Source organism: Falco punctatus (genome assembly GCF_963210335.1).
Source record: "Falco punctatus genome assembly, chromosome: 8".
NCBI lineage: Eukaryota > Metazoa > Chordata > Aves > Falconiformes > Falconidae > Falco > Falco punctatus.
Genome location: NC_137588.1, coordinates 5,362,515 through 5,385,204, shown reverse-complemented (window position 1 = coordinate 5,385,204; position 22,690 = coordinate 5,362,515). Strand labels below are relative to the sequence as shown.

General features: G+C 39.9%; 1 protein-coding gene across 5 annotated transcripts in view; it reads left to right on the top strand.

The window, feature by feature from the left end:
- The window catches only part of GULP1 (GULP PTB domain containing engulfment adaptor 1), a 163,754-nt gene that overhangs the window by 23,967 nt on the left and 117,097 nt on the right, over positions 1–22,690 (top strand). The window lies entirely within an intron of this gene.

The window sequence follows — 22,690 nt, the reverse complement described above, 5'->3', positions numbered from 1 at the left end:
TTCTAGTGTGCTATTTACATGGGAGAAAAATCTAGAAACACTCGTATTCCTTTTGCCATCTGAATGCTTTCTGTTGTCACTCCAGGGCAGATGAAACTGTAATAATTGCAGAATAGAGGAAGCTAATCTTTATCCTAGACTAGCATGCTTAAGACCTTTCTAACCAGTACATCTTTGGACTTAGGTCAACTTTTGTTACTGATTCATGATTTCTTGATGTGACTTTTCTTCTTGGATATTCTTTATCTCACTTTCGCATGCTGCTTTTTTTAACCGTTACTTTACTTCTGTGTCAATGCTCAGCTGCGTTAGATCACAGAAGGTGCAGATGTAGTTGTCAGTGCTTCAGACGATACGTCTGTTGAGAGTGATGTCATTAGTACTTTGAGAGAGACGAGATCTAGCTCTGTTACTGTGGCAGTTACTTAGGAAAAGGTGGTGCTTTAAAACTTCTGGACTTCTGTTGTTCAGCTTGTCTCATTTCCACTTGAGTTGTTGCATACTGGTATAAGGAGCCAGTATCAGTGGCCCGGTCAGATGGATTTTTGAAATTAGTAGAGCTCTGTGGATAAGATCTGCTCTGTGGTTTGGGTTACTGGCTTAAATTCAGGCTGTGATAAGGGGGTTTGGGGAGGGGAAATCCCTTGTAGAGCTCAACAAGCACTTTATGTACTAAAGATAGGCAAGTAGGTAAGTATGGATTTGTTCCTGATGAAGACATAGTAGGAGTTAGCTATGAAATGAAGGGCCATGATAGTTTTGTCTGATTAGCTGACTTGCTTACAAACCCCTGTAATGATCTCTCAAGATGAAATGGATTTTGATCTGTACGGTTTATGTTGTAAGAATATAGTTACGTTTCAGGTACGAGGCTTGTGATGAAATAAAGGAGTGTGTGGGTGGGAGGACACGTGTTCATGTACGGCATCATGAGCAGTGTGAAATGGCATGGGCTGTGCTGTCAGTGTGAGTGGGGAGTTCCACTCATAACAAACGATGCTCAGGCACTTGTAAAGTTTCATAGCTGATGCTGGAGTTTCTCAATTGAATTATTTCTGAGAAACAAAGCAAAACCAGCTAGATGCTCTGATAATGTGGCAAATTGTGAGTTTTGGCCTCTTTAGCTTAATGGAAGTCCTGTGTAAACGAGCTGCTGGGATTGCGCAGGTTGGTTTGGGCTTGTTTGGGGTTGTGGTTTGTTTTGTTTTCTGTTTTGTTTTTGTTTGTTTGTTTGTTTGTTTTGTTTTTTTTATAAAGCCAATTCTTGTTTCTAAAGAGGTGGTGTTTCAAGGCACCATTCAGTGTGTCTTCAGCCCTCACTCTGGTGTCTTCTAGCATCAGATTAAGTTGGTCTATTGCATAAATTGGGAGACGTAAAAAAACACCCAAAAATGAGTTCTGCAGAATGAGAAGTGTGTTGAAAGTCTTCTGAACTTCAGATCAGGGCCTTAAAGATACATTTCAGCTGTGATTGTTCGTGACAGAGAAATATAAATGAGCCCTTTCTGCTTGTGCTTGTCACATGGGACAGTCAGCCTTTGTGTAAAAGAGCCTGTATGAGCTTCATTTATTTGTCAATTTTTTTCCTTTGCCTTTTCTGCCTAGAAAAAAACCCCAAATTTTAGTACTTGCATTGTGAAAATTGTTATATTTATGTAGTTACAGTAAGCACTCTTCCAGTGTCTTGTTTATTGGGAAAAAAAGAGAGGAGATGAATAGAGAAGAGTTGTTTATATCTATATTCCCTGATTACTCTCACTAGCATGCCAAATATCTAATGAAAAACTGCCTTGTGAATTGTTTGTTTATTTATTTATTTATTGAACAAAGCTTGGTCTGCCGATGTGATCTTATGGTTCCATAGTGCTGTACTAATATACTGTAAGTGGCATTAATCTGAAGCTGTTTTGGCATCTTTAACCTCACCTGTGGGATTAATGCAAGATTTTATTTTCTTCCCCTCTTCCCTTCTGCCTTTAGTATTAGTTTACACAGTAATACTAGATGCTTATTATGTTCAAATTGGAAAGGCAGAAACCTGTTACCTAAGGGTATAGTACAGCCAAGCTTTTTTATTTTTACAAATTGGTGTTAGCATCTATCTACTAATGTGAGAAGCAAAAATAGTGGAGCCTGTATGGAATGAAAAAGGAAATAATTTTCCTGTCCGTGCTACAGATCCAGATGCTCTTACTACAAGAGAATCCTTTACGGTACCAGGTTTAGTTTTACATGAGTTATGTCCATCCTTTGGGATGCCTTGGTGTACTACAGCGTGTTAAGGACAAGGTGATAAACATCTGACTAGCTTAATAAATGAGAACACCTGATGACTTTTTTTATTGTACAAAACTCTGGAGTAGGCAGTATTCTTTGACACAATGAGCATGTGAGTGTTGGTACACCTGTGTTTAGAACCTAAATATCCCGTCACATGTCACTGTATAGTTTTCCTTTAGAAAAGATTTAGTTTAGTTTTCACAAAGGAAAGCCACAAATAGCTGTGCTAACCAGTGCACTGAAGTCATTAGCTAACAGCCTCAATTAGCATAACGTACAAAATGCAGGAAAAGCAAGACTGACTTAGCCTTGGATTTTCTGCTGGGACAGTATTACTGTGATAGAAGTGTTCATTCAGTAGAACTGCCAGACAACTGGAGACAAATTGTTAAAGAATAAATTCTCAGTTTTAATCTTTTTTCGGGAAAAAAAGAGAACCTTTGGAACCAAAGTGGTAATTAGTCTGAAGCAACGTAGATTAGCCCCACTTAGAGTGGAATTTAATTATTTGGAAGCAATTAAATTAACATAGACTGAGCTTGGAGGAGGGTTGAGAATTGGGTTTTGTGTCAAAATCCGGTAGTTAATGCACACTCTGTGCTTTTGGATAATGTCACTTTATAATTTAACATAACTTTCATCTTGCAAGTTGTCATCAATTCAAAGACAGCTAGTTTTCTATAAATGAAATAGCCTTTCTTGGTAGAAAAAACCCCACCTGGTTGGATCGAAGTTTGGTTCCTAGTCAGTAATGGCCAGGCAGATAGGACAACATACCTCCTTTATTACACTTGAGATTTCTACCCAGTGCCCCCCACCCCCCCACAGCCCCAGCTGGTTTTTTTTCTTCTTTTACTACATAGGATTTGCCATATTGCTGCACAGTTTCCAGGAAAGAAGTTTGTCTGGGATTAAGGGAGGGATTGAGCCATGTTCCCACTCAGATTTGAATCAAGATTTCACGGGATGCATGTCATACCCATCTGTTACGGGAAGGACCACTTGGTGGCATACCAGTTGTTCTGCCACCATGGTTAAAGGAGGAAAGACACAAGACTGCTACTGGTGGAGCCACAGAAGTGTCAGGAAGGCTTCTGGCAAGAAGAGGTGCACTTTGTGTTGGAGCTGCTGGACTTTTTTAAAACATAAAGGATGGGAATGAAGGAACCAAAGACTTAGCGGTCTGGTACTACCATCATTTAGTGGTCTGGTACTACCACCCTTTCTGCAGTGGAAAAGAGAGGACAGTATTGGTCAAAAAGTGGGGCTTGTAGACAAGGTAAATAAAGGTTGGGATCAAATCATCAGCAGAGGGCTTTGGTGAGAAAGGGCCAGACCAGTGCTGTGCATCTGCCCTGGCTGCAGCTTTTTGGTGATGTCTACACCCCCCATTTGGGGAAGTTCTCTAGAGCAGCCCGGTATGAGTTCTTCAGTGCCTTGAGCTCTTCCTACACATGTAAGTCAAATGTTGGCAGTGGCTGCTGCTGTGGGCGTAGAGCTGGTGGACGGAGTGGAGTGTGCCCTCTGGTTTATCAGCGAGGAAGGGAGGCTGAAGGACCGTGTTAGGGTGTACACCAGCCGATTCCTTGTTCATTTCCTGACTTCCAGATAAGAAATTGGATGCTGAAAACACCTTGTTTTGGGTGTGAAGGGGGATTAAGTGTAGTTCTTTCCTGCCTCAAAAAAGACACCCCAGTGCTGCTATAGTTGCTTCTGGCTATTTGACTGTGTAGTGTAGTGCATTGTATCTCTAGTGGTTGCTTTAGGTTTCAAAGAACGTTGGTGTGTTGAGGTCTCAAGAATCCCTTGAATGTGTGGGGCTTCTTCTGTTTTCTGCTGACACAGTAGGTTTGCATTTGGCAGTAAAGAGGAATGATGTTTTAAGATGTAGTCGGATATGTCTATGGAATGTGGTTTGGACGTATATTTTAGAAGGAGGAACACAAGTTCAGATGTATGCATTTCCAGTGATAGACCGTTTTTAAAAATTCTTGAGTTTACGGATCATCTTCTCAAATTTATCTCACTGTTTTTTCACTAAGCAGGTTAATAGTGTGTGTTTCTCAGACAGCCAGATTGTAGCAAAACAGCAGATGGACCAAAGAGATCTAGTCATCCTTAACTTACTGTGAAACCCTTCGCATGCTGGTGGCTGCAAGAATTAAGTTGGAATGTAAAGGGAAGGTGTGAGAAGAACTGAGCCCAGCTGTGTTTCTCCTCAGAAAGTGACTGCACTGTTTTGAACACAGACCACAAACAGGGAAGCGGTGACTGTAATCTTCCTCCTTAGCCTCTTACATATCTAGTTAGAAAAGGCAATAAAGGCTCTTCCAAATGCCTCATTTTCTGGGCTGGATTTAAACAATGAACTGATAATCCTATCATCTCTCATTCTGCCTTTTCCTTGGAGGGGAAGGAACTAGCATCCTGGGATGCATCTAGGTTTTAATGCCTGTTAATTGTGGTGCAGACTCCTGCTGTCTTTGTGGTTTGTTTTGTAGCCGTGCTGTACGGCGGAATGACCGGTGCTGGCAGCACGCTGCGGCTCAAGGTTTAACCTGACAGACCCTTTTGCAGGGTCTGCAGGGCGGTAATGGGGAGGCAGAGGCCATGTTTGGAGGCATTTTGGTTTTGTTTTCTAAATCTTTTTTTTGCAAATAAATCTTCTCCACAATTTATTCATTGTACTGTGAAGGAAAGAGCGGATGTTTTGATTTGGAAAGGGAATCTTATTTATAATTCTTGAGTATAAACAAGCTGCAGGGAGGAAGCCTCACTGGGAGTCAAACCAGCCTTATTAGACCATCTTGTAAGACTGAGTTCTGGGACAGCAAGTAATAACCCTTACGGTGTTTTGTATCAGTGGCAAGCGTGTGTGTACATGTATTTTTAGAAGGGCTTCCAAAGGGCAGCCTGCTGCGTGTCGGTTTGTTTGTGGTTCTGTGTTATGCAAAACGTGGCATATTCCCAGCTCAACTCTCCTTCTGTTTGGAGTTCACAGCCTGCCTTTATCTGCCCGCAGTGAACTCCTGGCTGGTGCAGCGGGCAGGAGGCTGCTGAACGATAGAGCTGTCTTTCCACCTCAGTTTCCTTATAAATGGCATCAAATGGTAATTGCTTTTCATTCCCTGCTTCGAAAGGAGCGAGATACAGAGCTAGGGCTTGCTTTGCTCCTGGGTGGCGTGGGTGTGACTGATGGAACAGAGCCAGAAGAATTTGGCAAAGTAGCCGGCTGTAAAGGGAATAATCTGTTTCTTCTGATGACGGATGGCACTTAGAAGGCAGCTGAGCTTGAAAGCCATTTCTCATGTGAAGACTCAGTGATGTGCAGGTCAGCCGTTGAGCAAATGCAAGCCTTCAGAGTGCAAGCTAATAGCTTGGCCGGTTATACCTGACAAGTGGCAAGTGATTTGATGTTAGTTCCTGGGAATGTGTGTGGCTTTTTGATGGTGGTGTTGTTTTTTTTTTTTTTTTTCGTTTTTTTTAATTATGTTTAGTGGATTGTAACATCAGTAATTTTAATATTTTTCTAATTACATGATGATATGTTTCTAAGTCCAGAAATACCTTAAAGCAGACTCAGTTAATAAGAGTGATTCTATTTAACTGCTGCACATGCTGTTAAGAATAATAGGATAAGAAACATATTTCAGCTTATTACCACAGCTGAGGAGGTGTTAAAATATTGGCCTCTCATTTTTCTTTGGAGCAAATTGACAGCTACCTGGGACAGAGCCTTTTTGCCTGTTGCTTTCAAAGAAATGCTCATGGAGTAGTGTCAGTGAGATTTGACAGGAAAATCTATAGTGGAGTGAAACTATATTCATATAGGGTGACAGTTGTAAGAGATACTTCTAGTCCAATTTGTCAGGCAACGCTCTTAGCTCTTGGAGAGTTTATATTGTCACATTTTCCTCTGATTTGGTACAAGAAGAATACTGTCTGGAGTACTGCTTGAGCAAAAGCTTCCCAGTAAATATCTAAATACTGAGTTTATCCCTTGAGTTTCAGAGCTGTCTCTTGAAGAGATCTAAGCTTTGAACAGCTCCTTTTATTCGGAGTTTGAGGAAGAAGATGAATGAAGAGATTATTTTTTTAAAAATATTGAATATCCAATAAATGGTAAAGTATCTATATAAACAAAGTCCAAAATCATTATAAAATTTTGATTTTTCTACTCTGAGATAAACCTGTGAAACTCAGTCGCTAGCGTGCATGCTACCTGCTGCTCTGTGAATTCAGGAAAATCTAATCTTTAAACTGCTTGGGATAATGTTAAGTGCTGCACTTGGTTCTGGTTAAAGGTCTAGGGTTTGAGAACTGTTCTTCCGATGACAATGCAATGTAGCGTTCAAGACTGCACAAATAGGTTTTGTGAGACTGTATTGTTAAAGCAGCAGCATCCTGACAATAAGTACATTTATTTTAGTGTGTCTGAAACTCCCTGTGGTTACCAATTATCATGTGTGCTGCTTGATTTGATTTGTTCATCACAAAGCTGGAGTTCAGTTTTACAAGAACGTATTGACACAGCAATCATGAATGCAACTTTTTCATCTTTATTCTAATAGAAGTTTTAATATCCAGTATTTTTAAAAAAATATTTTTCAGGACACAGACATGTTCATATCTTGATACACGTGTGCACTCTATAGGGTTTCTTAGGAATGTTTCACGTAAGCAGCGGGCCTTAATAAAGTATTCAGGTACAGTAGGAACCTTTAGATTTCTATACCAGCTGGGAAGATCCATTGTATTCTTGTAGAATGAACTCCCCTTACAGTTTTGTTTCAATGAAAACAGAATATGGTGCTTACTAGTTAGCGCATTACTTCAGTACAGTGCGAGTATCTGCTTCGTATTCCTCGTTCTACTTTTTAAGTGATGTTGGGCAGTTCCTGAAATTCCAACAGGAATTAAGTACTTCTGTGGTCCTGGAAGCTAGTTCTTTTTCTGGATCTTAATTCTGAATTTATAAAATGCATTCCTGCTTCTCTTTTTACTGTATCTAGGTGTTGTGAGGACAACTAAGAAAACATTTTAAGGTATTTGTATCCTGTTGTGTTTGTGATCTTATAAAATCGGGTGATAAGACTGGGGTGTCTGCATACAGAGGAAGGAATTGTTCTTCCTCTCAGATACCTGTGTTTACCAGAATTTGGAGAACAGTGGCTTACATCATTTAGCCTCAAAGGGCTAATTTAACGTAATGCCAGATACAGTCTAAGGTGTTGACCGCACAGTTGTTTGGAACACCCAGTTAGGGATTGAATATGCTGGTGTGATTCAATTGAATTAACGCTGGAACTGTGTCCCCCAAATCAGGGGACTGACAACCTGATTTATGGGGGCCTTGGCTGTTTTTATTAAAAATATGTTGACTATATGGCCACATGAGACATTCACAACATAACTAAATAACTGATCTCTGTAGGAGAGATCAGAAAGAAAATGTAGTTATGAATACTTCTTGCGTTGATCTGGTAAGTCTGTGATGGGAAGTTACCAACTCTGGAAACTTTTAATTGAGTTATGGGAAATAAATTGTTGAACAGACAGTAGGTTGTTTATAACATGCATGTCAGTCTCTTCAGAATATAGAAATAACATATATATTCCTGTTTTAAATACAAAATAATGTGTTCTCTCTTTAAAAATAGAAACATGAAATATATTCACCCAGTTCAGGGTGACTGTTGGCAAAATCTTTTTCTTTCTGCATGTGAAAGAAGGACTTAGTGATACTACTTTTAAGCAACAGATGGGTGATGCTATATGTAATTTCTGCTTGATTCAGGTTTATAGTATTAGAATTTTTCTCTGATTCTTAGAGAGATAACAAACCAAATACAAGGAGAAAGCTATATGCAACATTTCTACTGGATTTTCATAATTAAACCTTTTGGTAAATTGATGCTCCAGATTTTGGCTGACTTTGTGTTAATATTGTGATACATTTTCTTATCAGGCAATTAATGCAAAACTATTACCTGATGAAGCAATAAACTGGCATAAGGCGTGCAGTTTCCTACCAGTAGCACGCGTGGCATGGCTATACCGTTACTTAATGTGATTTGATTTGCTAATGCTTCCTGGTTTTTATAAATTAAAAGGATGTTAGCTAAGTGGTGCCCATTAAAAGGAAACTTCTGCCAGGTAGTGACTTAGCCAAATATTAGCTAAGGATTATGAAAATAACCGTTTCATTTTGCATTCATTTGTACCTGATACTTTCTGAGGATGTTTGGTGGTGTTTCAGCTGTATGAGCATGAATATTGTTTGAAAATGGTCCTCATTTTACTTCTGTAGTGTCTCGGTACGGCTGGCTTTTTTCCTGAATGTGGCTGTGGGTGCCTGCATTCTGAATTTGACGGTCCCAAGCTATTTCTTCTGCAAGTTCTACAAGGTTTTTTCATGGTAAAGCCCCTATTTTTTTCACCAGCCTTTGTTGTGAATCTTCCTGGAAAGTTACGAGGAAGGAATAGGAGGGCTTTTAACAAACTTCTTGTCTGAAAGAAGCTTCCTTACTTGCAGACAGTGGCACAGGCAACTGGTCATCCCATGCCTCTTGTGCAAGAGGGACGCTTGTCCTGCTGTGCAGTAAGGTGTATGGGGGAAACTGTATGGACTGGTAGCAGGAGAGGTGAGAGTGCCTCATCCAGACATTTTCTTAACAGGCACGCCCGTTTCTGTCTACTCCTATGGATTCATCCCCAAGAGAGTTCAGACGAAGGGAAAGCTGTAAGTTAGTATGCCTGCAGTGAAGCAGCAAATTAGTAACAATAAGTTACTTTCTGAGATCTCAGTAAGGACAAAAAAAAAAATAAATAAATACTAACCTGGATTGTCACTATTCCTTTGTGTTAAGAGTAGTGTAATCTAATAGTTGTCTTGGGAGGGGCAGAAAGTTTTTATTGAGCAGAGTACTTGTCTGTATTATGAAGAGACTTTGGATTTCTTAAAATCAAAATACTTGGCACTAGCCAAAATATTTCATTGCACAGAACCTTTCAGAGGGATAAGCTGTTTGGAGTTGGAGAAGACCTTACTTTCCCCTTTATTGGAAACTCTGTAGTCAGTTGACAATATCTTAATGAGTATTCTTGGCTATGCCTGTGAAGTGCTCATTGTTCTTCAGTTTTGGAAGATGACTGTTCCTGCTTTTTTTTTTGCTGTTGTTTTGGGTGTGCTGTTTTGGTGGGGTTTTTTTGTGTGGGTTTTTTTTTTTTTTTTTTAATGCTAAGAACATCTTGATAGTATACTAATTTTTTTAAGCTCTCTGTTATCTGTGCTATGGTTTCTACAGTTACCTGATGATGTTGTAGTTGTTGGTAGATAAAAATGACAAGTCATTTGTTAGACTGCCTGCTAGTTTTTCTTTTTATTGCTGTTAATACAGTAAAGCACTCTACAGTGGTAGCAGTGGCTGAAAAATCTATTACATGGTTGGGGGGGTACACATGATTTTGGCAAAAGGAGCCTGAAATTAAAGATGCTTCCCACAGAGTATTTACGTAAGTTGCTAACTGTGGAGGGATTTCCTTTTACTGATGCTTCCAACTACCTGAAATAAGGAGTACTATTTCTAGATTAGCTGAATTGCTTATTAAAAGGACTGCATGCCGTCTTCAGCCTGGCAGAGAGCTTGGTGAGAAAACTAGTAGGTAGGATGGACTTCAAGTTGAGGAGAGTGTAGTAAAGATGTAGACAGACCCCTGTGGCCAGCTTTACTGGACTGGCCTGCAGCAAAGATGTGGTGGATGGTTTGAAATTCTGTATGGGACAGATTATCCCAGGTGGCAGAGGTGCAGACTTTCACAAGGCAAGATTACAGACTACTACCATACGTGGACCGTGATCACTGAATCCCAATGATGCCTGAAACAATTTTGGTGGGGCAGGGGGGAAAAAAAGTAGCTAATCTTGTTTTCTTTCCAAGTGTATAAAGAAGGCTCAAAAGAATCTGCAAAATGTTATTTGTCTTCCAAATAACCATGCGAACTCGGTATCTACATTATATTTTGTATATACTGATGTATTGTCTGGTATTTAGCCACACCTAAAAGTGACGCCGCTTGGTGCTGTATTTCTGCTGCTTTCCATACATCTCTCCTCATGCAGTAGTAGGAATAATAGCAGGAACCGGGAAAAAATATTTTACTGGTTTTCTCTTATCAGAGTAATTACTAAATAACTGTTACTCTGACTTCACTAGGTAAAGTTGCTTAAATTTGGCATTTGAGTCTTCCAAACTTCATGCCCTCCCTTTCACAGTTAAAATTGTTTTCTTTCACTGGTAGAGATATTCAGCTTCATGGAAGTAAAGGATGGGATTTGCTTGTTGTTTTTGCAAAGAGAAGACAGAATTGTAATTCCAAGAGTACTTTATTACCCAGATTTTGTAGACATGGATTGTCAGGGCCTTAACGTCCAAAAAGTGCTTGCCCAGTGTGCAGTGTTTTTAGAAACCCTGTGCTGCTGTATCAGGAAATAAAGCTACTACCTGCAGTTAAGAGGACGCATGTAACACAGTTCTTCTCTTTCTCAAGGGTGAGTACTCAGCATAATAAAATAACTCCATGTATTATTAAATACGGAATTCCAGGAAAAAAAAAAAAAAAAAAAAAGAGAAAAGGCTGCTATTCCAGTTTGACATCCCTTTTGGAAATTCTTCTAAGGTTAAAGGTTTAGGCAAAAGGTCTGTGCTTGTGTGATTAGAATTCCCTGGGGCTAAATTGGAGCAGAAAATCTTTTGGGTGTTAATAAAAAGTGAAACAGCTCTGTGTGAAGCAAAGTTACTTAGAAGCTCCTGTATCAGCAATTATTTTGAATCGTCGGTTATTCTTCCCCCGTGATATACATTAAGACTTTAATAACAACCATGGAACAATTCTTGAGATTTTTACAGTCTGAGAAACGTCTTGCTTCCAAACCTCGTGGCTTATGTCTCTTACAAGATCGTTCTGGAAAAGATCAGGGAATAGCAGGAAGAGAGGTGAAGCAGCAGAGCGCTGCTACAGCTGTGAAGGCTTAATGAACTTTTGTCCCTCTGTAGCGCAATATCCCTCTGCTGTGAAAAGTAAGCAGCAGCCTGGCCATCGCAGTCACAGTATGCCTGTTTCCATTTTTGTAAAAGATACATGAATTTTCTGTGATTTGGTTGAATGAAGCTTATTTAGGGTCTGGTATCGTTGAGGTGAAATGAATCCTGGCAGCTGCTTCTATGAGGAAATTTTTATTTGAAGCCTCCTAGGTGGCCTGCGTTTCATGCTGTTTAGTTGCAAGATCTTTGTGTTCTGCCAAAAGTAAGGGGAAGTGTACATTCCAAAGCGCTTCTCTTGTTTGTTAAGCACGGAAATGGTTGCGGTTTTATGGTATAATGGAATGGCAAGTTTGCTTGATGGTAATTTTCTGGTAAGCAGGTCCTGCAGCCACTTTGGTTCTGACATGTCTATTATGGCATATTTGACAACATTGGAAGCAGGGAATTGGAATTATGTTTAATGTGCTGCTTGTTTCTCTCAAAATACAGTTTCTCTTTCTGTCAGCCTTATGTAAGAGATGTTAACTGAAACAGGTGAGCTACAGCAGGTGGTGCCCCTGACTGTGCTGACATTCAGAAGATATCTGTCCCTGCTCCAGAAGTCTCAGCTGGGCCAGCTATGACTTAAAACTATGTTTATGTGAACTTCTTTTGTTTGTTGAGTGTCTTCCAGATGCCATTGGAACTTCTTCAGGCCCATATAGGTGGCTGTGAGATACTCTGATGTCTCTGGTTGTCTTAGAGTTTATCTGTGTTACAGTTTTGAGGCCTCACCAGTAACTGATGTCTGAAATAACGGATCTCGAAGGAGGCTGCCCGCTGTGACACCTTGAGTCTGAATTGCGTGTCCTTCGTCGTTCCCCCATATTAGTGAGAGATGGTGAAGCATATAGCGTTGGTAGAGAGAATGAGGTGAATCATAAAAGGAGTAGGTGATATTTGCCTTGTCTATATCTTAATGAAGTTTGATTCTAAGATACAGCCATGACCATGGTGTCTGCTTGCAGACAAAGTTGTTGAGAAACTGAGTGACTGTAGAAAAGATCCATAAAAATGGGGGAAAGATTGGCAGTTAGAGACTTGATGCGTATCAGAAACAGAAATGAGAAATGCCTTTGCTATATTGGAAGGCAGCAGGTGGTAATGCATGTGTTCGTTTGGAGGGACAGAACAGGAATCAGTCACTAAACCAGATGCTGTATAATTCGCTTTGGAGGTGAGGCATAAGGTTTTTGACAACGAAGATGATTAATCTTTTAAACAAACTACCATTTGGGAACAACACTGTAGCCATCCTTTGAAATGTTTAAATTGAAACTGGAAGTGTTTACTTTAGCTTTTCAGAGGTGGAAAACTTTCCTAGATGAAATTTAATGGCCTGTGACAAGTACAACAGGTAATTTGTCCTTAAATTTAGGAATGTTCTTGCTTCCTAGCTTTGTGCTCTGTGTTGTTGGCTGCTGTGTACGGAACAGTCTCCTTTGCTTAGTGTTTTTTTGCTAAAATGTGGTGTGACCTTAGGGTCCAGAGATAAGCTCCCAAAACACTCCTTTAACTGCTCACCTGTTGGCATTGTGGAAGCTTCTGCCATCCTAGTGGATGTCTTGAGCAGGTAGCTTCTCTTTCATTTGTGCTTCTTTCTTTTGTCATACTGCTCAGAACTCAGTAACTTGCTCTGGTGGGATCTGAGAACAGAGCCATTTCTTAGGACTCTGACATGTACAGATTCATGTTGTCCTTTTTCTTACTGCTTAACTTACTGGCACTTTAACTTTTTAGTATTTATGGTTTCAGGCTGTATTTGGAAAGATTTTGGTGCCTTCATCAATGCATTTGGCCTCTAGTAGAGCGCTCTGTAGCATTGTTTTCTTAGGATTTTGGGCTCTTTTCATTATTGTGAGGTTAAAAACACAACTATTTTTTACACAGGATGTAGGAAATTCAGGGAATGGAACATCTTACTCATTTTTCACAGTTGGGTCCATTTAATTCCCTACTGTGTGTATTTTGTTATAGTAAAACCTTGATGTGAAGTTCTGAAGTGGCGTTTAAATTAGCCTGGTTTAGCTTTAACGGCAGAACTGGAGAGGTAGGCATGGTAGCTGTTGTCAGGTGCCTTTTTTTGGTGGTTGCCTTTCCTTGAGGTAGCACGACCCCTGTGATAGTACTGAATTGTCCTTGAAAGGCTGTTTTTCTTTTCTTTCTGCTTTACTGTCTGTTGTATGCTTGCATTCCTTTTTACGTGCGTGTGGATCAGCGGTACCAACTGGAACAAGTGAGGCGGCTGCTTCTCGTGGGGCAAAGGATTCTGCTTATGGTAAGAGGAGTTTCCAGAGACAGCTTGACACCTGGCAAGCGGTGCAGAAAGTCATAACTTGCATGGAAGTGTCAGAAGCTGCAGTGAGGAGCAGAGAGAGCTAGCAAAGCCCTGGAGGCTGGGCTAATCCTCTGTAAGGACTAGAAGCAACTAAGCTAATTTACAAGCTGACAAACCTACTGACTTGGCTCAAGCTGAGCCCGTAAGGAGGATTCATTGGCAAGGAACCAGTGGGCAGAGAAAAGGCTCCGTCTTTTGTTGGACCAATCACGCTGGGTTTTCTTTTCTCAGCTGATTTATTATCACAGATGTTTTGATAAAACTTGTCTTTTCAGTTTTAAAAATGCTAGGATTGTTTTTGGCAGCTTATTGTCGGACAGATTCACTAGACGAATTCAGTTCTAGCTCAGTCTGAAGTCCTTGGAGAGCATCATACAGCAGTTCAGTAGGAGCAGTGGATTTTGGTATTGGGTGACCTGAACAGCAAAGGCTGGAGTTGCTGTGGAATAGAACTATGGCAGGAGTTAGAAGGAATTCTTAAGAATGGCTGTGTGGAGTCAGATTAATACACTGTCTTCATGTTGTCCTGTTTGTGTACTGATTTTTTTTTTTTTTTTTTTTCTTATTGGGGAAGCGTATAAGAATAAAGTAGCACACAGCTACTTTCTTAGTGATCTGTAGGTCACGGACAACTTGGATTGAAGACCATTTGTTTTGTGCTTAAGGGACCTCCATGGACGTTTTACTTCCGTAGGTTTGCCCAAATACTTGAAAGTTTGGAGCCTGCAAAAAGCATAAGATTTTACAAGTGTTCAAGTTAGAAACGCTGTGTGTCTATGTACTGAATACACAAGGGGAGCTTGTTGTTATAGTGGTATCGATACAGTTGCCAAACATAGTACTGGGCTGTTTGTTTCAGCATGCGGATTTAAATTGACTGCTTAAGGGGCTTTGAGTATATTTTGGTGATTTCTCGGGAGCCAACTACCTGATTAGCAGACATCTGTTCAGTGTTTTAGCATACCAGTTGAAATAGTTAATAGATGGTCCTAGCTGAATGTTCTTTAGAGTTTACTTTAAAAAATATCGCTTAATTTTTTCATCGTAAACCATGTTCCTGTTAAATTGTTGATGTGGAGCAGAGGAAGAGGCTCCAAAATCTTGCTAGTTACATGTAGAGCTGAACGGTGGGTTGCTTCCAGGAAAAAGAGAGGCTGATGTAGGAAGGCCTTTGAAGGAACTTCTCAAAAGGAAATTGAGCACAATAATGTACATTGAATGTAATTCTATTGGATAGGAAATCTAGCGAGTAACTGAATTGTGAGAAAACAGGGGTATTGTAGTAGCTGTTCAGCTTTTAATTGTAAATCAAAGCAGTCATATACTTTGTTTCTTCCAGTTCTGCACACCATGAAAAATTAACAGTTGTACTTGATTTTGTAAAATATACACCGTGTCTTTGTAGGAGAATGCAGAGGGAAGCACGCAACATCCTACAGAACTGACTCATGAACTTTATGGTTGCATTTGTTGGTTTTTGTTTGTTTGTTTGTTTTTTTTTTTTTTTAATAAATAGTTGCTAAAAATATCGTGTTTCTGATATTTTATGTAATGTGGACATCTCTGAATTGAGAAGATTTGTTTGTATAAACTCAAGAAGGTCATAACTTATTTGGCTTTTGGAATATTAGAATTATATCCAAGATTTATTATTTGGCTTGCTCTTTTCAGTAAATTTAGGTATCCTATAAATGAAGCCACAAAAATTTGAACACTGTAAAACAACAGAGTATATGCACCCCAGGAAAAAGTGCAAAACTTAAATTTTCTGGGTTTTATGGGAATATTTTTGCAGAAATGAGGGAGGAGGGAACTGGGCTTGTGGCATAGGCTTTGAAGTTGTTTGATATGTGAGCAGGGATATCTAAAAGTCTTAGACAGCAAATACCTTACAAAAAAGGAAGGTTTGAATACAATTTGTAGCAAATGTCAAGGTTAAACATTGTGCTGCTGGCAGGTATCCAGAAAGAAGGTAAGTAAATATTTAGGATATGTGTGTTATTGATACATCTTTCACAGCTGATGTAGTAGCCATGGGAAAGGAGAGGGGTTGGATAATCCAGGCAATCACAAAAGGAGCTAACTAAAAGACTCTTGATGTTAGAAATCGTACTCAGAATGGTTGTACTGAAAAAGACAACTTCATGCATAATACAGGAAGAATGCCTTCAGAAGCTTACCATGCAGAATTTTTTTATGCTGTAATTCCAGCTTTTCCAGTACCATACAAACCACTGCCTGATCTGTTAACTGCTTATGTGAGTTGAATTTTCACAGTGGCAGTTCTGACATCTGTCTGTCTTTTTATATGAGCACAGAGTCAGTGTTTCTTGCAATAAACCTGTTTACAGTTTTGTATGAGTTGTCATCCACAAAGAGTATCCTGCTTTAGTGTGATTATTTGTGGCAGCGATACAGGTTTGATACACAAGGGTGTCCTTGAGGTTGTGGTCTGTTTATGAGTCTGGTTATAGAAAACCCATTTTGACAAGTGGACGGTAATTGGGAAAGCCGTGGTAATTTCATTCTACAGGTACGGCAAATGAAAAGTACTTTTCAAATAAAGATAACTTTGTAGTCACTACATGTTAATCACTTACAGTTTTGTTAATAATAATTTTGTTAGTTAATAAGAAAAAAATAATTTCTTGGGCTTCAGTGCATTAGAAGTCTGATTCAGATAATACTTAGCTAGGAGAAAAGGCTCCTGTCAGCTTCTCCTAATGTCCTAGCTACCTGTTGGGGAGCTTAAGGATTAACCCGGGTTTTTAATGATTTCAGGTGACATCCAGGTCATTTCTCACTTAGGAAAACTGATAACCTGCAGAGCCTTTGATATGAGCTGCCGAGAGGTTTTAGTTTCATTCTGCCTTACTGTGATAAATCAAAGAGCCTTTTGTTTGTTCCCCCACCAGCCTTGCTTAGGGTTAGTGCTCTGTTAGGAGTTTTGTGGGAAATGATGAAAAACCTTCGCTGCTGTCTTGGTAATGAGGGGCTTGGGCAAGGGTGTGTTTGTGCTCTTGAGCTTTAAGAGCTACAGTTAGTGTTGTATTATAGAAAATATTGTGTGAAATGAGGGTAGGGTATCATACTTTATTTAGCATCCCATTATTGGTATCATTAATGTCTCGATATCAACTCTTGTAGGTTTTGCAGTTCTTTCTCAGCTGGACTGGCCTCTTCCCTGCTGAGGGAAGTTTGACTTAACTCCATAGCCAGTGCAGTGAAGTGAGTGCAGAACCTACTACGAGACTATGAAGTTTGCTTGACCAAAGACTGTTACAAAATGCTGATTCCATATCTTGCTAGTCTCTACTAAGAATCTCATATTCTGGATTTTCCCGAGCATACATATCTTAATGGTTTTCCAGTTGGGCTACATTTCCCTTGGTTTTGACTGTATGGCTCTTACTCTGCCTTAAGAGAGTGTCAGCTGCATTTTTGCAGTTAAATACTGGTTTTAGGATCTAGTAGTCCAGGCCTCTATGAAGAAATGTGTTTACTGTTGTACTGTGTGCTTACATATAATCTCCTCGTAATATATTTAAAAATGCTATCAATTTTTCCCTCCATATGACAGAAGTGAATTATGGTTTTATATCTGACTGTTTTAGTAAGTATTTGCTGCCTCCGCTGCAGATTTAGGTTGCTTCTAATCCGACATGGAAAAACACGGAGATTAGATGTCTTTTTTAATGTAATTATTTCTTGGAGAAGTGCATACAGCCAGAGAAGGCAGAACTTGGATCAGATGGAATTCCTGCAGAGGCGTTGGAGGGAGCTTGCATGGGTTCAGGAGTTTGTTCTCTTGTTATCCCCTCGGAGCTGGGCTTGTATGGGTCTTCAGTGGGTCTGGATCCAGTGGCTGTATCACAGTCACATCACTGACCTTCCTGCCCTGTTCTGTGGAAACCCTCAGAGGTGATTGTACTTGGTATGGTTAGTAGAGCTCGATCTTGAGAATGAAAATTAATCTCTAAACAGAGGAGCTCTGCTACTGATTTGTAGCATTTTACCTATATATGATTTATAGAATCCCCAAAACTCCAGAATTTTTTCCCACTTGGCAATTGCGTTTTTTTGATCAATACACACGGACAGAAACATTGTCCAGATGTAAGTTATTATAATGAAATATTAGTCTTCATGAAAGTGAATACAGTATTGTGTCTTAACAAAATTCATGAAACAGTAGCAAGATTAAAATTCCATAGTACAGCCTGAATTTTATTGATACCATGTTTGTTTGTTTATTAGGCAGTATTACAGTGTGCCTCTAGGCATGAAAAGGCAATGCACACCTTAAAGAACAGACCAGAATGTCTAGCAACAGCCTTAAGAAAAGAAAAATTGAACACTCCAAATGAGTCCATCAGGCTTTTACCCTCTGTAGTACTTGATGGGAAAGCGAACGGTTACAGGCTTGAACGTGTGTTTGAGTCAGACACACCTGTAATATGCAAATAAGAAGGGATGTCCTTATCTTTCTCTCTTTTTACTAAGTATAAATGTTTAATAATCATAAAGGTTACCAAATGAAAGGATACCTGATAGGTTTTTCATTTCATTTGGAAAGGAGGGACTGGTTCAAACCCTAACCTTGCAGGAAGATGCTGATGGGCTGAAGTTAAGATATTATAAAAATTACTGCTTCGAAGGCTGTGGAGTAGCAGTGCAGGTTTTTAGTATATAATGGTTGCTCCTTTGTACAGCCAGTACTACATTTGGACCTTTTTGCAGCAGAATTGTGGTTAGAGACCATTTAGAAGCAATATCTTTATTTAGTCAACTGTTTTGCCAAGCATGATGACATCACCAGAACTCGGTTGTAGTTGTCTTTAAGTGGAATAGTATGCTGGCCAAAGCCAGCAACAGCAGTCTGCTGCAGAGCACAAAACACAAGGTCCTCATCGCAGTCCCATCCCGAAATTGGGCGTTACTGCAGCTGTCGATCTCGCATCATCACTCAGTATAAGCTGTGACTTTGGTCATCTCAGCAGAGAGAGGTTTTAACTAAGAAAGCGAAGGAGAGAAAAATCAAAGATGGGACACGCATATGAACGGAGAACCAGTTTCAAACAGGGACAGGGGAGGAGACCGGTTATTGACTGAGAAACGAGCACTAGCATCAGGATGGTATTTAGGGAAGAGAAATTTATTGAAGAATATGAACAGTAAGAAGTCTAACTAGTTTAGAGTTTCTGTAAAGATAAATTTCACCCATTTTAAAAGGTCAAAACAAGCTTTAGCGGAAGGAAGGGGCTGTGCCTTACCTTCTCCCCCAGTCGGCTTACTGCGTGCCTTGCTGCTCGTGGGGCAGGCCAGGCTGGGTGCATTTACCATGAGAGATGACCTTGGCCTGTTCATCCGTTGCAGGGGTGACCATGTCCCATCTAGGACAAAGCTAAATACTGTGCTTTAGTGGGGGACAGAGATACAGAGAGAGCCACAGAGATCTGGAGTGAGGTCAAGTGTGTTACTGCCTGTACCCAACTGGGAATTTGCGCTTCCTCCCAGTGGCAGTGGGTTTGCTTAAAACTGTAGAGAATTATAATATCTGTGTGAAATGCAGCTGTGGTGGTGGGAGAAGTGATGCTTGCTGATTTCTTAGAGTTCATTACTGTGATGGAGTTGAAGATGAGGAGGGAAGTGATTTTTATCTAGTGTAGGTGGAATTTGAGAACACCCTCCCAGATCCACACAAACGCTACGAGATTCTTCTTATTTCACAGGAACTCATGGGAGTCGTGTACTTCAACGGCGAGACCTTGGGGAAGAGTGGTGATGGCATCTAGTAATACTGCGGTTTAGGCTTTGTGTTGCGGAGTATCTGCCGTCAAGTTGACCAAGGGATCCTTACTTAAACATATACAAAGTTGAAAGAATGTTACATGGAGCGTTGTGTTTCTTGTAGGTAGCATCGAGATTCTACTTTGCTTGAAAGTTTTGTTTGTTGGAGATGTTCAGATTTAATCCTATTAATAGCTTTGGTTCAGGGATAATTTTTGAGCTTCTTATCTAAAAGTGTTTTATAAATCTAATATAATATATTTTTTTAGTATGCCTTAGGCTTATCCTTACTTTATGTAATGTGATTTGCAAAACAAAGTTGGAGTATATCTGGCTTTAGCTCACTGATTATAGCTAAACAGGCTTTTGTAGTGGAATGTGTTTAGCAAATAAAAATCTGAGAGCTTTTAAAATTTCAGAACAAAATTGAATTTAACCATCTTAAAGGTATTAGGCTTGTAATAAATCTGTATCTGATTATATGGTTGAGAAACCCATCTAAAATCTTTAGAAGATATTTTACATCTTGCTAAAGGATTTTTTCCATTGTGTAAGTACCTATACAGTATCTCTTTTTTAGATTAAAATACGCAGCGATTCAGAAATTATTTCCGTATAATCTATTTTAGAGATTGATAATTAAATGTAGATTAGGAGTTTGGTGGTCTTGGTTTTTTGTATTGACTCCTTCACCTTTTCCTGGATACAGTCTACTTACTTACATTTGAAACCTATCTAATGATTGAAATTTCAATTGATGTGCTGTATATAACTTTCTCTACCATCTTACCTCGGATAAAATAAATGCTGAAATGTTTCTTAGTTTAAGCAGTAGATTGTATACACAGTTTTTCACATCAATTGTTATTCACCACCTGGGTCTAATGGTGATTAGGATTTTTCTTAAAAGGAAGTTTGTCTCTGTGGCAAGGGCAATTTGAGATAATGGCAAGGAAGTGGCTATGGATGCTAAAAATACTGTAACTTCACTCCTCCATGCATGGTGCTGTGCAACTTCCAGTTTTGCACTTCTTTATCTTCTTTCCTGGGTTACTCCTGAGAAAGGAAGAAATATCCAGGATGAAGCTGGGTGATGCTTCTAAAATCTTACTATGTCTTGCGTTGACCAAGCCAATTTTCTTTTAAGGTGGCTGTAAATCTCCCTATGTGATGCCATTGCGATATGAGTAGTGATGTTGGTAGAACCTTGCAATTTCCGGTGAAGCTCATGATGCTAAATCCTTGCATTGCTTCCATCCACAGGGGCAGTCATGGTTCATGTCATGGTTGGCTGGATGCTCCATGCCTCTAATTAAGGACAAAATTACAGCCAAGGGTAGATGATAATACTGTGTCCAACACTTGAAGTGTAGCCAGGAGCAGGGCAACAGTGAAGTTCTTTAAAAAACATGATCCACTGTAGAGAAACACTATTATAATTTCCAAAGTAATGTCTTAGAATCATAGAATGGTTTGGGTTGGAAGGGTTAAAGAGTTAAACGTTAAAGATCATCTAGTTCAAACCCCCCTGCCATGGGCAGGGACACCTTCCACTAGCCTGGGTGGCTCAAAGTCCCAGCAAACCTGGCCTTGAACCCTTCCAGGGATGGGGCATCCACAGCTTCCCTGGGCAACCTGTTCTAGTGCCTCACTACCCTCATAGTCCTTATATCTAATGTAAATCTCCCTTTTTTTCAGTTTAAAGCCGTTCCCCATTGTCCTGTCGCTACATGACCTTGTAAGAAGTTCCTTTCCAGCTTGTCTTGTCAGCCCCATGAGGTACTGGGAGGTGCTGTAAGGTCTCCCTGGAGCCTTCCCTTCTCCAGGCTGAAGAGCCCAGCTCTCAGCCTGTCCTCACAGGAGAGGAGCTCCAGCCCTCTTGATCATCTTCATGGCCCTCCGGTGGACTCGCTCCAACAGGCCTATGTCCTTTGTCTTATTTAGTAGATAACTTGGACGTTTCCCCACCTCCCCCATTTTCTTGAGCTTCATTTTCTGCATTATTCCACTTAGTTTAGTTGCTTGGCTTATTTTCTTCTCTGTTTTTTTCCTTTCCTTCTCTTTTATCTATCGATTTTATGTTATGACACGGTTATAACATAAAATAGCAGAGGATGAGAAATGGTTGTGTGGTTTTGTTGTTTTTCTTTGTTTTTTTTTTTTTTTTTTTTGTTGGTGTGGTGTATTTTGGTTTTTTTTTTTTTTATTTTGTTAAACCATTGAGTTCTGTACATGGAGAGAGTGCTGGAGGTAGCATGCAGGGGACAGAGGCATTGATTCAGATGCTGTCCACTGTACCTTGATCCACAGAAGTTCAGGGTTGCGGCTGGAGGGTCCGATGTGCTCCAAGTGGTTCTAATCTCAACTGAGATACAGCGAAGTATTAGGGAAATCCAGACTGGGGCTGAAGAACTGTGCAAGGCTGTGCTTAGGCCATTAAGGGTGGCAAAAGTGGTTTTATCAACAGTGCTTCCAAGTGTAGGTCTGTGAAATAGTAATAAACAGGAAACTTTTAAGAAAAATCTACGGGGATGCGCTGTTACAGCCCAGCAGAGGCTTGGTGATGGGAACTTAGTGGTCAGACAGCTTGAAAGCTCAGGGAAGGAGTTTCTGTGAGGAGTATGTGGCAGCCATGTTCACTGTATGATCTCAGAAGATACTAAGAGAGGTAAGAATTCCTCAGTTTGAATTATGTAAATTCAGATTTTTGGGCAAAGGTGGTGGGTCAGATCACAGCTTTTTCTGGAAGCATGATGGAGTTTTTGCCTTCAGACAGATTCACTAATGTTAGTCTTTCATGTTGGCGACTGCTAGTTCTCAGCTTGTCCATCCTGATTTGATTTTTTTTTGTTATTGTTGTTTGAAGCCTTAATTAGAAGTGACATGCTGCAGAATATCTGGAGGGTCATTGTGTCTTCTGAAAGTGTTGTCATATCTGATACAGGAATCCTGTAGGTTGAAATCACTTCCTTAACCTTTCTTTAAATGGTGCTCTATGTGTTTTAGTTGTAAGCACTGTAACTTCTTCTTTACTAATCAAATGAACACTTGATACATATTCATGTGCAGATGGCAGGGGCTAATCTCTGCACCCTGCCAGTCCTTAGCAGTTGGTTGAGTGTCAATGTACAAAATTCTCTAGCTTTAATAATGAAGGCATTTCGATCAGCAATCCCGAATGTTAAGAAATCACTAGATA